Here is a 15,196-nt window from a genome sequence, read left to right on the forward strand (position 1 = left end):
AAACGGGGCCAGGGTGGGGAATAGTGTTACCATAGGGGATAATTAAGGGATATTATTACTGCAGTGATGTATTTATTTTATTTTTTGAGTATACTGTTTTAAATGGGGGGGCGGTCCTGTTACTGTGCAGAGTGACACTATATCACCTTTTTTTCTTCATGTGATGTAATGTAGAAGTTGTGAAAAATTAAGTAATGTGTTCTGCAAGCGGAGCTCGAGATAACTGTGTTATTTCCTGCAGAAACGAGTCCTGGCTGGAAGGAATGATGGCGGTCTGTGCTGGATGAAAGATGAAGGACTTCACCTAGAGACGTCACTGGTGAGTCAGTGTTACCTATACACTGACACTATACACTGTATACTATATACAGGTCCTGTGTATAATGTCACCAGTGATCTCTGTATTACCTCTACACAGACACTGCATACTAAGTACAGATCTCCTGTGAATACTGGCACTTATGGTGATAGTATTGTGTTTTTTTTTTTTATTACTGATCAGTATTGTAGTATTCAGTCACTATGTGGTGGTAATATGTGGTCTGGAAATGGTGTTGTGGTATTTGTCCCCTGTATGTAGTATTATTCGGTCACTATGTGGCCTGGTCATGGTGTGGTGGTATTAAGTCACAGGTGTGGCATGTGGGGGTGACACCATTAGGCCCAGTTTAAGTTCTACAAAACAGGAAAACCATTTTTGGTAACCTTTGTGTGTATTGAGCCGGGGGGGTGGGGGGGGAGGGCGCCAAACTCGGGAACAGCCCCGGGCGGCAAAAGCTCTAGCTACGCCTCTGCTCATGTGGACTTTAATCTTGAGCTCCTTCCACAAGTTTTCAATTGGGTTAAGGTCAGGAGACTGACTAGGCCACTATAACACCTTGATTTTTTGCCTCTTGAACCAGGCCTTGGTTTTCTTGGCTGTGTGCTTTGGGTCGTTGTCTTGTTGGAAGATGAAATGACGACCCATCTTAAGATCCTTGATGGAGGAGTGGAGGTTCTTGGCCAAAATCTCCAGGTAGGCCGTGCTATCCATCTTCCCATGGATGCGGACCAGATGGCCAGGCCCCTTGGCTGAGAAACAGCCCCACAGCATGATGCTGCCACCACCATGCTTGACTGTAGGGATGGTATTCTTGGGGTCGTATGCAGTGCCATCCAGTCTCCAAACGTCACGTGTGTGGTTGGCACCAAAGATCTCGATCTTGGTCTCATCAGACTAGAGAACCTTGAACAAGTCAGTCTCAGAGTCCTCCAAGTGATCATGAGCAAACTGTAGACGAGCCTTGACATGACGCTTTGAAAGTAAAGGTACCTTACGGGCTCGTCTGGAACGGAGACCATTGCGGTGGAGTACGTTACTTATGGTATTGACTGAAACCAATGTCCCCACTGTCATGAGATCTTCCCGGAGCTCCTTCCTTGTTGTCCTTGGGTTAGCCTTGACTCTTCGGACAAGCCTGGCCTCAGCACGGGAGGAAACTTTCAAAGGCTGTCCACGCCGTGGAAGGCTAACAGTAGTTCCATAAGCCTTCCACTTCTGGATGATGCTCCCAACAGTGGAGACAGGTAGGCCCAACTCCTTGGAAAGGGTTTTGTACCCCTTGCCAGCCTTGTGACCCTCCACGATCTTGTCTCTGATGGCCTTGGAATGCTCCTTTGTCTTTCCCATGTTGACCATGTTTGAGTGATGTTCACAAGTTTGGGGAGGGTCTTAAATAGTCAGAAAAGGCTGGAAAAAGAGATAATTAATCCAAACATGTGAAGCTCATTGTTCTTTGTGCCTGAACTACTTCTTAATACTTTAGGGGAACCAAACAGAATTCTGGTGGGTTGAGGGGTTGAATAAATGACCCTCTGAAAAAACTTTTCCCAATTTAAAAAAAAAATAAACAAAGGAATAACATTCTTTTTTGCTGCAGTGCATTTCACACTTTCAAGCTGATCTACAGTCCAAATGTCACAATGCCAAGTTAATTCCAAATGTGTAAACCTGCTAAATCTGCAGGGGGTTGAATACTACTTGTAGGCACTGTATACATTTTTTATTTTTTATATATATTGGTAATATTTAAATTTTTTAATATTTAAAACTAATGTTCTTCATTTCATATTCCTCATCCCGATATAGTATTTCCTGTGAGAATATGAATATAATATATTGGCAACCTATAATTATTTATTATTGCATAAATAATTTCAAGCAATTTATCTGAATATCATGTGTTTAATGAATTATCTGGTCTCCGTATATTATTATAGTACCTGTAAATTGCAGTGTAAATTTTGCTATATATTTGTTCTACTTCAATTTAATTGCCCAGTATGGATGGCATTGATGTGAAATGTTGTAATATCGGAGAATCCTGTTTGCGATGACTTTGCGGTCCATGGTTGGTGTTTGATCGTGTCTGCTTTAGGTTTCCTATTTGCTTCCCGGCGGATTGCGTTTCTCTGCTGTGCTATTCCGGGCTATCCCGCCTGGTGATGATTTGCTGTCACTGACAGGTATCTGATCGTGACTGCATTTGGTTTTTCTTTTTTCTGGGTGGTGGAAAATTGCCTTCCCCGCTGTGCTTACAGCGTGAACCTGCTACTGGATTGTTCAGTGGAGGTAATTGACCCTGCTATTTGAATACCCCTCTTCCGTTCCCCGTTTTTCTAAGTGTAATAACTAATAGTAATATGAAGATTAACCTTATCATTATCATGCGAATTAATACATACTTTTTTTGCATATATTTTTTCTTGAAATGTTTTATAAAACTTTTTTAATAAATAGATATATTTACAATTTTTCTATATGCATGAAGTAACCATTTTTATGCATACATGAAATCACGATTTTTATACAATATGTCTTTTAATAGATGTTGGCAATATTATTTTTCCTTGTATAATTCTGATTATACATAGTTAAATAGTTACATAGTTATTAAGGTTGAAGGAAGACTTTAAGTCCATGTAGTTCAACATCATTTTATTTCTTCCGCCTTGTCTTTGAGTTTTCTCTGGCTGGAATAGTGGCATGAGAGGTTAATGAGTGGATCAAAATCCTGGTTTATACTTTTGAAGCAAGTTCGTATCCCCAATTTGTTTTTCTTTGTTCAATATTTTTATAAAAGCATTTTTTTTTCTTTTTACTTTCCTGAACGAACCTAAAAAAGAAAAAGAAAATATATGAGTATAATAATTACTAATATTTTCAATTGTAATCAAGTTCCTAATGATGATCCACAATTGAATACTCTGTACCTGGTTTTCTCCCATCCCGGCTCACTGCATGACTTTACTAACTCCCCTCTCCCACTTTCTGACCACAACCTTCTTTCCTTCTCTGTCAAGAATTGTCTCCTTACCCGGGACACCCGCACTTACCACACTTATCGGAATACACTTTCCATTAATACCCAGCAGCTTATGGACAATCTCCACACATCTTTAGCCCCCATCTCCTCCCTCTCCTGTCCAGACTTAGCATTGTCACACTTCAATAATACACTGAAGAATTCCCTAGATGAAGCAGCACCTTCTACACGCAGAAAGACCTGACCCAGACAACGGCAGCCCTGGCACACAATGCAAACACGCTTTCTTCAGCGCTGCTCAAGGTGTGCAGAGCGGCAATGGAGAAAATCTCTCTTAGCAGAAGACTTCATCCACTATAAGTTCATGCTCAAAACCTATAACTCTGCCCTTCATCTGGCTAAACAATCGTACTTCACCACCCTCATCACCTCACTATCCAACAACCCAAAATGAATTTTGAAACCTTAAACTCCCTCCTGAAACTCAGCGGTGAGGATCTGGCCACTTATTTCCTAGAAAAAATCAACCACATCCATCAGGATATCTCAGCCCAATCTCCTCAGTGCCTGGATTCTCTTCCCTGAAAGTAGAAAAAACCGGCGCACAGCCATACATGTAATATCTAAACAGGGGGTGCAAGCAGCAGAATAATAGACGAGAAAAGGGAAGAAAAAAGACACTGCTACAAAATTGCACACCACCCAATATATATATATATATACAAAACAAAACACTTTATTGGCATAACAATAAAAACAATTAAAATCACTACGCCACTATGGGCCACCTGGATACATGATGTAACAACATATACAGATAAATATAACGCCTGTCAATATATCAATAGAATATAATATAATATAGAATATAAACAAGTATAAAATAATACCGTCCTGCCTAATGGCTCATGGGGTATCTAAAGGCATATATATAGTAAGATGACATATCTGGACCCAAGGAATAGAGGGTAGGCTAAATAGCCACAAGGTTACCAATATAGTGGTCACAAAAGAATCCCCATACCTCCATACAGAGTCATAGAGTGTAATAAGCTGCGGTATAATACAAACCGGCCTATAGAAGGACAGGCTGAGATATCCAGGAGACCTAGTGGGCCATAGCCCCATGCGTATCGCCTCCGAAATGAGGCTTCCCTGCCGCACCTCAAGCTCACTAGACATCTTTGAGCCTGTTTCAGAAGAAGAAGTTTCCACGCTCCTCGCTTCTGCTCGGCCTACAACCTGCAACAGTGACCCCATTTCTTCACATCTCCTGCAGTCTCTCTCACCAGTGGTCACCACTCACCTGACTAAAATATTAAACCTCTCTCTTTCTTCAGGTATCTTTCCCTCCTCATTTAAACATGCCATTATAACCCCTTTACTTAAAAAGCCATCCCTGGAAAAAAACTGCACTGCTAACTACAGAACTGTCTCTAGCCTTTCCTTCATCTCTAAACTCCTGGAATGCTTGGTCCACTCCCGTCTAATCCGCTGTCTCTCGGATAACTCTCTTCTTAACCCCTTACAATCTGGCTTCCGCTCTTTACACTCCACTGAAACTGCCCTCACTAAAGTCTCTAATGATCTAATAACAGCTAAATCCAAAGGTCAATGCTCCCTGCTGATTCTCCTGGATCTCTCTGCCGCATTTGACACTGTGGATCACCAACTCCTCCTCACTATGTTATAGGCCTCAAGGACACAGCCCTCTCCTGGTTCTACTCCTACCTCTCTGACCGCTCCTTCACTGTATCCTTTGCCGGCTCCTCTTCCTCTCCTCGTCCCCTTACTATCGGGGTTCCGCAGGGCTTAGTCCTAGGCCCCCTCCTCTTCTCTCTATACACTGCCCCTACTGGACAAAAAATCAGCAGATTTGAGTTCCAGTATCATCTTAATGTTGATGACACCCAATTATACACTTCCTCCCCTGACATCACCCCTACCCTAATTCAAAATACCAAGGATTGTCTGTCTGCTGTCTCTAACATCATGTCCTCCCTCTATCTGAAACTAAATCTCTCTAAAACGGAACATCTTGTGTTTCTCCCTTCTACTAACCTCACTCTACCGAACATCGAAATAACCCTGGAGGGTTCAACCATAACTCCCAAGCAGCATGCCTGCTGTCTTGGGGTCATATTCGACACTGAACTTTCTTTTACTCCCTATAGCTGATCACTTACTCGCTCTTGTCACCTGCATCTTAAAAACATCTCCAGAATCCAACCTTTTCTCACCTTTGAAACTGCTAAGACTCTTACTGTCGCTCTTATTCATTCCCGTCTGGACTACTGCAACTCTCTTCTGATCGGTCTCCCTCTTACCAAACTTTCTCCTCTCCAATCCATCTTGAATGCTTCAGCCAGGGTCATATTTCTGTCCAGCCCTTTCACCGATGTCTCCATCTTGTGCCAGTCATTACACTGTCTACCCATTCGCTACAGGGTCCAGTATAAACTCATCTCTCTCACCCACAAAGCTCTCCACAGTTCTGCACCGCCTTATATCTCCTCTCTCATCTCTGCCTATCGCCCTACACGTGCCCTCCGTTCTACAAATGACCTAAGACTAACATCCCCCGTAATCCGAACCTCGCACCTCCATCTCCAAGACTTCTCTCATGCTGCGCCAGCTCTCTGGAATGCACTTCCCCAGATGATCAGACTGATACCTAGCCCCGACCTATTCAAGCGCGCTTTGAAAACCCATCTCTTCAAACAAGCCTACCACATCAACTACTCAGTAAACTAACTTTGCCCTGTTCCCTCCTTCCAAATATTATTCTGAATCCGCACCCTACTATTCATCTGTCTCCACACCCTCTATGCACACGATAACTGCACTTGATACTTGACTATTGCACTTAAGCACATGGGCTGATGACCGGATCATGCAGCTTTATATGAAAATCCCTATTTACTATAATTGCCAGACCTGAAATAACAAGCACTTTTCACCTATTGTGCCCCCCCATTTCCTTGTAGATTGTAAGCTTGGGAGCAGGGACCTCACCCCTAATGTCACTGTTTAAATTGTCTTAAATTGTATTGAATTTATTGTCTGTGCATTTTTTCCTCTTAATTGTAAAGTGCTGCGGAATATGTTGGCACTATATAAATAAATATTATTATTATTATTATTAATTGTCATGTGCTATACCATGTGTCTATCATATGAAGTTTGACATTGTTTGACATGTGATTTCTTTCTGGCACCAGATTTGAATGTGTAATATATTTGAACAGCATGTAACGACATTGTAAGTTCAAAGCATCTCCTGAGGAAGAAGTCCTAGTGACTTCGTAACGCGTTGAGAATAAACCATCATCTTTATCTTCAATACGTCCGGACATTCATCTTTACAGCAGCGTAGATACTAACCACGTAACTTCCAGATTGATTACCCTGACTTGCTCACGATCTGACCTAGTGGATCTGCGGCAGCTGTCAAAACTCTGAGTTTGTTATGTGGTTTTTTACAATAAATAGGTGCGTGCAATCCTATTGTACTTTTGAAATTCTCTATCGGATAAGACCCTATTGCGCTTTTATTTTTTCCTGTAGTTGTTGCTGTCTAATTTACATTACATGGCAAAAACGCTGAAACGTTTCCACATATTTCAGTGATTTTAAGATTGTTTTTTCATGAAACATTGTATTTTGTTAGTGATAAATTTAGGTTTATATGTTTTGCTTTTATTTATAAAAAATATCAGACGTTTTGAAAAATTTAACAAAAGTTAACAATTATCAAACTTTGAATAATTATACATTTTAATCCAGGTAGTCATACAACATAAAATTGTTAAAAAAAAACAACATTTACCTTAGGCATCCTTCCCATGTCCATATAAAACAAGTGCGTGAAAACCTGCTACGTTTGAACACGGTCTTACAGTCGTTTTTTTGTCAAAATGACCTTAAAAAAAACTACGCTTGTCTCACACAAAAACAAGACGTCATATAGTGAGAAGTTGCAGAGGGAGTCACGGTTTTTGAGATATTTGTTTTCTTGACGAATTTCCCCATTTCTCTTGCGCTTTTTATGTTAGAATTAGCTTCTCATGCTTGTGCGTGGGTGGGGTAGGGAAGAGGTGATGGAGCTGGTGTTGGTGCCCCTGAAATTGACCCCTCTTATGTAACTAGGGGGCTGAGGAGTATTTTGTTCAGAGGTGTTCTGCTTCCTGGACAAGAAAAGGGAGCAGGACCACTGCAGAGACCTTCCTCAGATTGATCGCTGCAGGCCCTCAGACCGCAATATCGTCGTGTCTGTGTGACAGCAAGACGAACCCTGCAAACGACAGGGGAAACCCCAACCACTGCGCCCGCACTGCAAGCAGCGGTATAGGACGTGAAGTGCGACCCAGCTGATCCAGTAATTCACCGGCAGCTGCGACAGCAGAAGAGGCAGACCGGCAGAGTACAGGGCCAAGGGCCCCAAAGTGCGGGAGGTCCGGGGCCAAGGGAAACCTAGTCTGAGTCATCTGAGGAACCTGTGCTGTTCGGTGGGGCAACTCGTTCTGGAAAGCAGTCTGTTGTTCAGCACAAAGGGGAGTATGTTTTTACTGTGGTAGAAAGGGCAATTTCACGGGCAAGTATCTTTCCCTTTCTCACGGTAAACAGCCGCCTGGAAACTAAGTAGCTCAGGTTGCGGGGAGGTTAGCAACCCCGGTGTATATATCTCCTCTGTAGTGAGGGATTGACACGCTTAGCTGCTTCCTCAGGTAGACACAGGAACACTTTGGTGGTGAAGAACTTGCTGGTTTATTGGAGTCCGCATACACCAAGGCAGGCTTAATGGAAAAATAAAACAAAGTGTAACAGAGTCCTTTCTGTAGGTCTCAACCTGCAGGCACCTGGCAATTTCCTCCGCTCCTCCTTGGAGCTACATGGGAGTACCTCCTCTCCCAAAACACCACCCAGACTGTATCACATGTCCAGGTATTTAACCCCTTAAGCCCCGAGGGTGGTTTGCACGTTAATGACCGGGCCAATTTTTACAATTCTGACCACTGTCCCTTTATGAGGTTATAACTCTGGAACGCTTCAACGGATCTTGGCGATTCTGACATTGTTTTCTCGTGACATATTGTACTTCATTTTAGTAGTAACATTTATTCGATATAACTTGCGTTTATTTGTGAAAAAAACGGAAATTTGGCGAAAATTTAGAAAGTTTCGCAATTTTCCAACTTTAAATTTTTATGCCCTTAAATCACAGAGATATCTCACGCAAAATACTTAATAAGTAACATTTCCCACATGTCTACTTTACATCAGCACAATTTTGGAACCAAAATTTTTTTTTGTTAGGGAGTTATAAGGGTTAAAAGTTGACCAGCAATTTCTCATTTTTACAACACCATTTTTTTTTAGGGACCACATCTCATTTGATGTCATTTTGAGGGGTCTATATGATAGAAAATACCCAAGTGTGAGACCATTCTAAAAACTGCACCCCTCAAGGTGCTCAAAACCACATTCAAGAAGTTTATTAACAGTTCAGGGGTTTCACAGGAATTTTTGGAATGTTTAAATAAGAATGAATATTTAACTTTTTTTCACACAAAATTTATTTCAGCTCCAATTTGTTTTATTTTACCAAGGGTAACAGGATAAAATGGATGCCAAACATTGTTGTACAATCTGTACTGAGTACGCTGATAGCCCATATGTGGGAGTAAACCACTGTTTGGGCGCATGGCAGAGCTCGGAAGGGAAGGAGCGCCATTTGACTTTTAAATGCAAAATTGACAGGAATTGAGATGGGACACCATGTTGCGTTTGGAGAGCCACTGATGTGCCTAAACATTGAAACCCCCCACAAGTGACACCATTTTGGAAAGTAGACACCCTAAGGAACTTATCTAGATGTGTGGTGACCACTTTGACCCACCAATTGCTTCACAGAAGTTTATAATGCAGAGCCGTAAAAATAAAAAATCATATTTTTTCACAAAAATGATCTTTTCGCCCCCAATTTTTTATTTTCCCAAGAGTAAGAGAAGAAATTGGACCTCAAAAATTGTTGGCCAATTTGTCCTGAGTACGCTGATACCCCATATATGGGTGTAAACCATTGTTTGGGCGTATGGCAGAGCTCGGAAGGGAAGGAGCGCCATTTGACTTTTCAATGCAAAATTGACTGGAATTGAGATGGGACGCCATGTTGCGTTTGGAGAGCCCCTGATGTGCCTAAACATTGGAACCCCTCACAAGTGACACCATTTTGAAAAGTAGACCCCTTAAGGAACTTATCTAGATGTGTGGTGAGCACTTTGACCCAACAAGTGCTTCACAGAAGTTTATAATGCAGAGCCGTAAAAATAAAAAATCTTATTTTTTCACAAAAATGATCTTTTCGCCCCCAATTTTTTATTTTCCCAAGGGTAAGAGAAGAAATTAGACCACAAAAGTTGTTGTGCAATTTGTCCTGAGTGCGACGATACCCCATATGTGGGGGTAAACCACTTTTTGGGTGCATAGCAGAGCTCGGAAGGGAAGGAGCGCCATTTGACTTTTCAATGCAAAATTGACTGGAATTAAGTTGGGACGCCATGTTGGTTTGGAGAGCCCCTGATGTGCCTAAACATTAAAACCCCCCACAAGTGACACCATTTTGGAAACTAGACCCCATAAGGAACTTATCTAGATGTGTTTTGAGAGCTTTGAACCCCCAAATGTTTCACTACAGTTTATAACGCAGAGCCGTTAAAATAATTTTTTTTTTTTTTCGCAAAAATTATTTTTTAGCCCCCAGTTTTGTATTTTCACAAGGGTAACATAATAAATTGGACCCCAAAAGTTGTTGTCCAATTTGTCCTGAGTACGCTGATACCCCATATGTGGGGGGGAACCACTGTTTGGGCGCATGGCAGAGCTCGGAAGGGAAGGAGCGCCATTTGGAATGCAGACTTAGATGGATTGGTCTGCAGGAGTCACGTTGCATTTGCAGAGCCCCTGATGTACCCAAACAGTACAAACCCCCCACAAGTGACCCCATATTAGAAACTAGACCTCCCAAGGAACTTATCTAGATGTGTTGTGAGAACTTTGAACCCCTAAGTGTTTCACTACAGTTTATAACGCAGAGCCGTGAAAATAAAAATTCTTTTTTTTTTTCACAAAAATGATTTTTTAGCCCCCAGCTTTGTATTTTTACAAGGGTAACAGAATAAATTGGACCCCAAAAGTTGTTGTTCAATTTGTCCTGAGTACGCTGATACCCCGTATGTGGGGGGGAACCACTGTTTGGGCGCATGGCAGAGCTCGGAAGGGAAGGAGCGCCATTTGGAATGCAGACTTAGATGGATTGGTCTGCAGGCGTCACGTTGCATTTGCAGAGCCCCTGATGTACCCAAACAGTAGAAACCACCCACAAGTGACCCCATATTGAAACTAGACCTCCCATGGAACTTATCTAGATGTGTTGTGAAAACTTTGAACCCCCAAGTGTTTCACTACAGTTTACAACGCAGAGCCGTGAAAATAAAAAATCCTTTTTTTTCCCACAAAAATGATTTTTAGCCCCCCAAATTTTTATTTTCCCAAGGATAACAAGAGAACTTGGACCCAAAAAGTTGTTGTCCAATTTGTCTCGAGTACGATGATACCCCATATGTTGGGGTAAACCCCTGTTTGGGCGCACGGGAGAGCTCGGAAGTGAAGGAGCACTGTTTTACTTTTTCAATGCAGAATTGGCTGGAATTGAGATCGGACGCCATGTCGCGTTTGGAGAGCCCCTGATGTGCCTAAACAGTGGAAACCCCCAATTATAACTGAAACCCTAATCCAAACGCACCCCTAACCCTAATCCCAACTGTAACCCTAACCACACACCTAACCCTGACACACCCCTAATTCTAATCCCAACCCTAATCCCAACCGTAAATGTAATACAAACCCTAACCCTAACCCTAGCCCTAACCCTAGCCCTAACCCTAACCCTAATGGGAAAATGGAAATAAATACATTTTTTTTAATTTTATTATTTTTCCCTAAGGCTAGGTTCACATTGCATTAGGGAAATCCGTTTAGCACTAGCGGATTGCGCTAACGCAATGTCTTTTTAGGTGTCGTGTTTAGTGGTCGCGTTAACGTCCCCGCTCTGGAAGATCGGGGATCGGACCTCGGGCGCGCCGCGGACGCTGCAAGCAGCGTCTGAGGCGCGCCACAAAAGAACGGCACCTTGCTAGCGCGAGCCGAAAATGGCACGCTCTAGCGATGCGCTACACCCGAAAATCACATTGCTGTCAATGGTTGTGCTAACGGACCCGTTGCACGGCGTTAATTGTGACATTTTCGCCGTGCAACGCTGTCCGTTAGCGTTAACCCATTAACGCAATGTGAACCTAGCCTAACTAAGGGGGTGATGAAGGGGGGTTTGATTTACTTTTATAGCGAGTTTTTTATATCGGATTTTTATGATTGGCAGCCGTCACACACTAAAAGACGCTTTTTATAGCAAAAAAGTTTTTGCGTCTCCACATTTTGAGACCTATAATTTTTCCATATTTTGGTCCACAGAGTCATGTGAGGTCTTGTTTTTTGCGGGACGAGTTGACGTTTTTATCGGTTACATTTTCGGACATGTGACAGTTTTTGATCGCTTTTTATTCCGATTTTTTGTGAGGCAGAATGACCAAAAACCAGCTATTCATGAATTTCTTTTGGGGGAGGCGTTTATACCGTTCCGCGTTTGGTAAAATTGATGAAGCAGTTTTATTCTTCGGGTCAGTACGATTACAGCGATACCTCATTTATATCATTTTTTTTATGTTTTGGCGCTTTTATACGATAAAAGCTATTTTATAGAAAAAATAATTATTTTGGCATCGCTTTATTCTCCGGACTATAACTTTTTTATTTTTTTGGTTATGATGCTATATGGCGGCTCGTTTTTTGCGGGACAAGATGACGTTTTCAGAGGTACCATGGTTATTTATATCCGTCTTTTTGATCGCGTGTTATTCCACTTTTTGTTCAGCGTTATGATAATAAAGCGTTGTTTTTTGGCTCGTTTTTTTTTTTTTTTTCTTACGGTGTTCACTGAAGGGGTTAACTAGTGGGCCAGTTTTATAGGTCGGGTCGTTACGGACGCGGCGATACTAAATATGTGTACTTTTATTGTTTTTTTTGTTTTTTTTTTATGTAAAGAAATGTATTTATGGGAATAATATTTTTTTTTTTCTGCTTTATTTAGGAATTTTTTTTTTATTTTTTTTTACAAGTGTGGAAATTTTTTTTTTTACTTTTTCACTTTGTCCCAGGGGGGGACATCACAGATCACCGATCTGACAGTGTGCACAGCACTCTGTTAGATCGGTGATCTGACATACAGCCGGGCAGGATTAGAGCTGCAGCTGCAGCCTGATCCTGACCCGGAAGTGCTCCCTGCAGGACCCGGATGCAGCCCGGCGGCCATTTTGGATCCGGGGACTGCAGGGAGAAGACGCTCGGTACACGGTGAGCACATCACCGTGTACCGATCGTCTCAGGGAAGCCCGCAGGGAGCCCTCTCCCTGCGCGATGCTTCCCTGCACCGCCGGCACACCGCGATCATCTTTGATCGCGGTGTGCCGGGGGTTAATGTGCCGGGAGCGGTCCGTGACCGCTCCTGGCACATAGTGCCGGATGTCAGCTGCGATAGGCAGCTGACACCCGGCCGCGATCGGCCGCGCTCCCCCCGTGAGCGCGGCCGATCGCATATGACGTACTATCCCGTCCATGGGAATTAAGTCCCAGGTCACCTGGACGGGATAGTACGTCATATGGGATTAAGGGGTTAACCAGGATCATGTGATGATCACATGATTATGACATCACCTCAGTACACCTGCTAGTACACCGGCCGGTGTCGGCTGCAGGAAGAGATATGGTGAGCACTCTCCCTCCCACTCTATGAGTTTTCACATAAAACCAGCCTATATATGCAGCTTACTTTAACCATCCCAACACTTAGTGTGCTGGAGGAAAAATATCCTGGTTTCATACTCCATCTGATCACGGTCCGGGATCCGTATCCGCTCCCTCTCATCCCAGACCTCTTTATTCAGATTATAGGAGCAAAATGGTTTTCTAAACTGGGATCTCAGGGGGCGTATAATCTCAATCATATTAAAGAGGGGGATGAGTGGAAAACATCTTTCAATACTGTTGTATACAGCTTGTCTGATTTCAGTCTGACGGAGACTCTAACACACCTTACTCTTGGAAGTCCCAGACACAATCACACCTTTTCCAGAATCCACTGGGGCTGAGCTAACCACTCCCTCTGCTATAACCATTTTAACCCCTGTAGTTGCTGGATGATTGTAAATTAACAATGCAGCTTCTATCTGTCACACTTTGTTGCGATGTATTTAGTCTTTACCTCAGCATCGATATTGAGGTATCACTTGCACGTCTACAGCATTTATTCAGCAGAAATGCAGGAATTTTTAGTTATAGTCATTAACATCGTGCTCCAAAATAATTATTTTTCTTTTAATGGCTCCTATTATCTACAAAAACAGGGCACCTCAGTGGGAGCTTCCTTGTCCCCGTTCATTGCAAACATCTATGTCTCACTAGATGAGGGCCCGATTCTAACGCATCGGGTATTCTAGAATATGTATGTAGTTTATTTATGAAGTTTTCAGAATAATGCAATTTTTACACAGGATTCGGCCGGCCGGGAGCAAACAATTAGCGAAGCGTGGTTCAAATTCCACGCCAATTCGCGGCCGGACTGCGCCTGTCGCTGATTGTTCGCGGCTGGCCGGGGGTGTGACCAATCAGTGAAGCCAGGGTCGGCTCCAGGTTTTTGAGGGCCCTTGGCGAAAGAGTCTCAGTGGGCCCCCCTCTTTAACACATTGCACGATTCATGATGCACAGATACAGCAGAGAAATATACCACAGCCAAGTAGCATATAACACAGCCCACGTAGCATATAGCACAGCCGCGTAGCATACAGCACAGGCCACGTAGTATATAGCACAGGCCATGTAGTATATAACACAGCCCACGTAGCATATAGCACAGCCCACGTAGCATATAGCACAGCCCACGCAGGATATAGCACAGCCCACGCAGTATAAAGCACAGCCCACGCAGTATATAGCACAGCCCATGCAGTGTATAGCACAGCCACGTAGTATATAGCACAGCGCATGCAGTGTATAACACAGCCCACGTAGTATATAGCACAGCCCACGTAGTATATAACACAGCCCGTGCAGTGTATAACACAGTCCACGTAGTATATAGCACAGCTCACACAGTATATAGAACAGCCCATGCAGTGTATAACACAGCCCACGTAGTATATAGCACAGCCCATGCCGTGTATAACACAGCCCACGTAGTATATAGCACAGCCCACATAGTATATAACACCACCCTCGCAGTGTATAACAGCCCATGTAGTATATAGCACAGCCCACACAGTGTATAACACAGCCCACGCAGTATATAGCACAGCCCACGTAGTATATAACACAGCCCACGTAGTATATAACACAGGCCACGTAGTATATAACAGCCCACGTAGTATATTGCCCAGCCATGTATATTGCACAACTACGTAGTATATAGCACAGCCTACGTAGTATATAACACAGCCACATAGTATATAGCACAGCTCACGTAGTATATAGCACAGCTCACAGAGTATATAACAGAGCCATGTAGTATATTGCCCAGCCACGTAATATATTCACAGCTACGTAGTATATCACAGCTCACGTATTATATAGCTCAAGTAGTATATAGCACAGCTCACACAGTATATAACCCAGCCACATAGTATATTGCCCAGCCACGTAATATATTGCAAAGCCCACATAGTATATAGCAGACGCAGTATTTTACACAGCTCACGCAGTATATAACACAGCCCACGTAGTAT

Source organism: Ranitomeya imitator, chromosome 2, assembly GCF_032444005.1.
Source record: "Ranitomeya imitator isolate aRanImi1 chromosome 2, aRanImi1.pri, whole genome shotgun sequence".
In the NCBI taxonomy this organism is placed as follows: domain Eukaryota; kingdom Metazoa; phylum Chordata; class Amphibia; order Anura; family Dendrobatidae; genus Ranitomeya; species Ranitomeya imitator.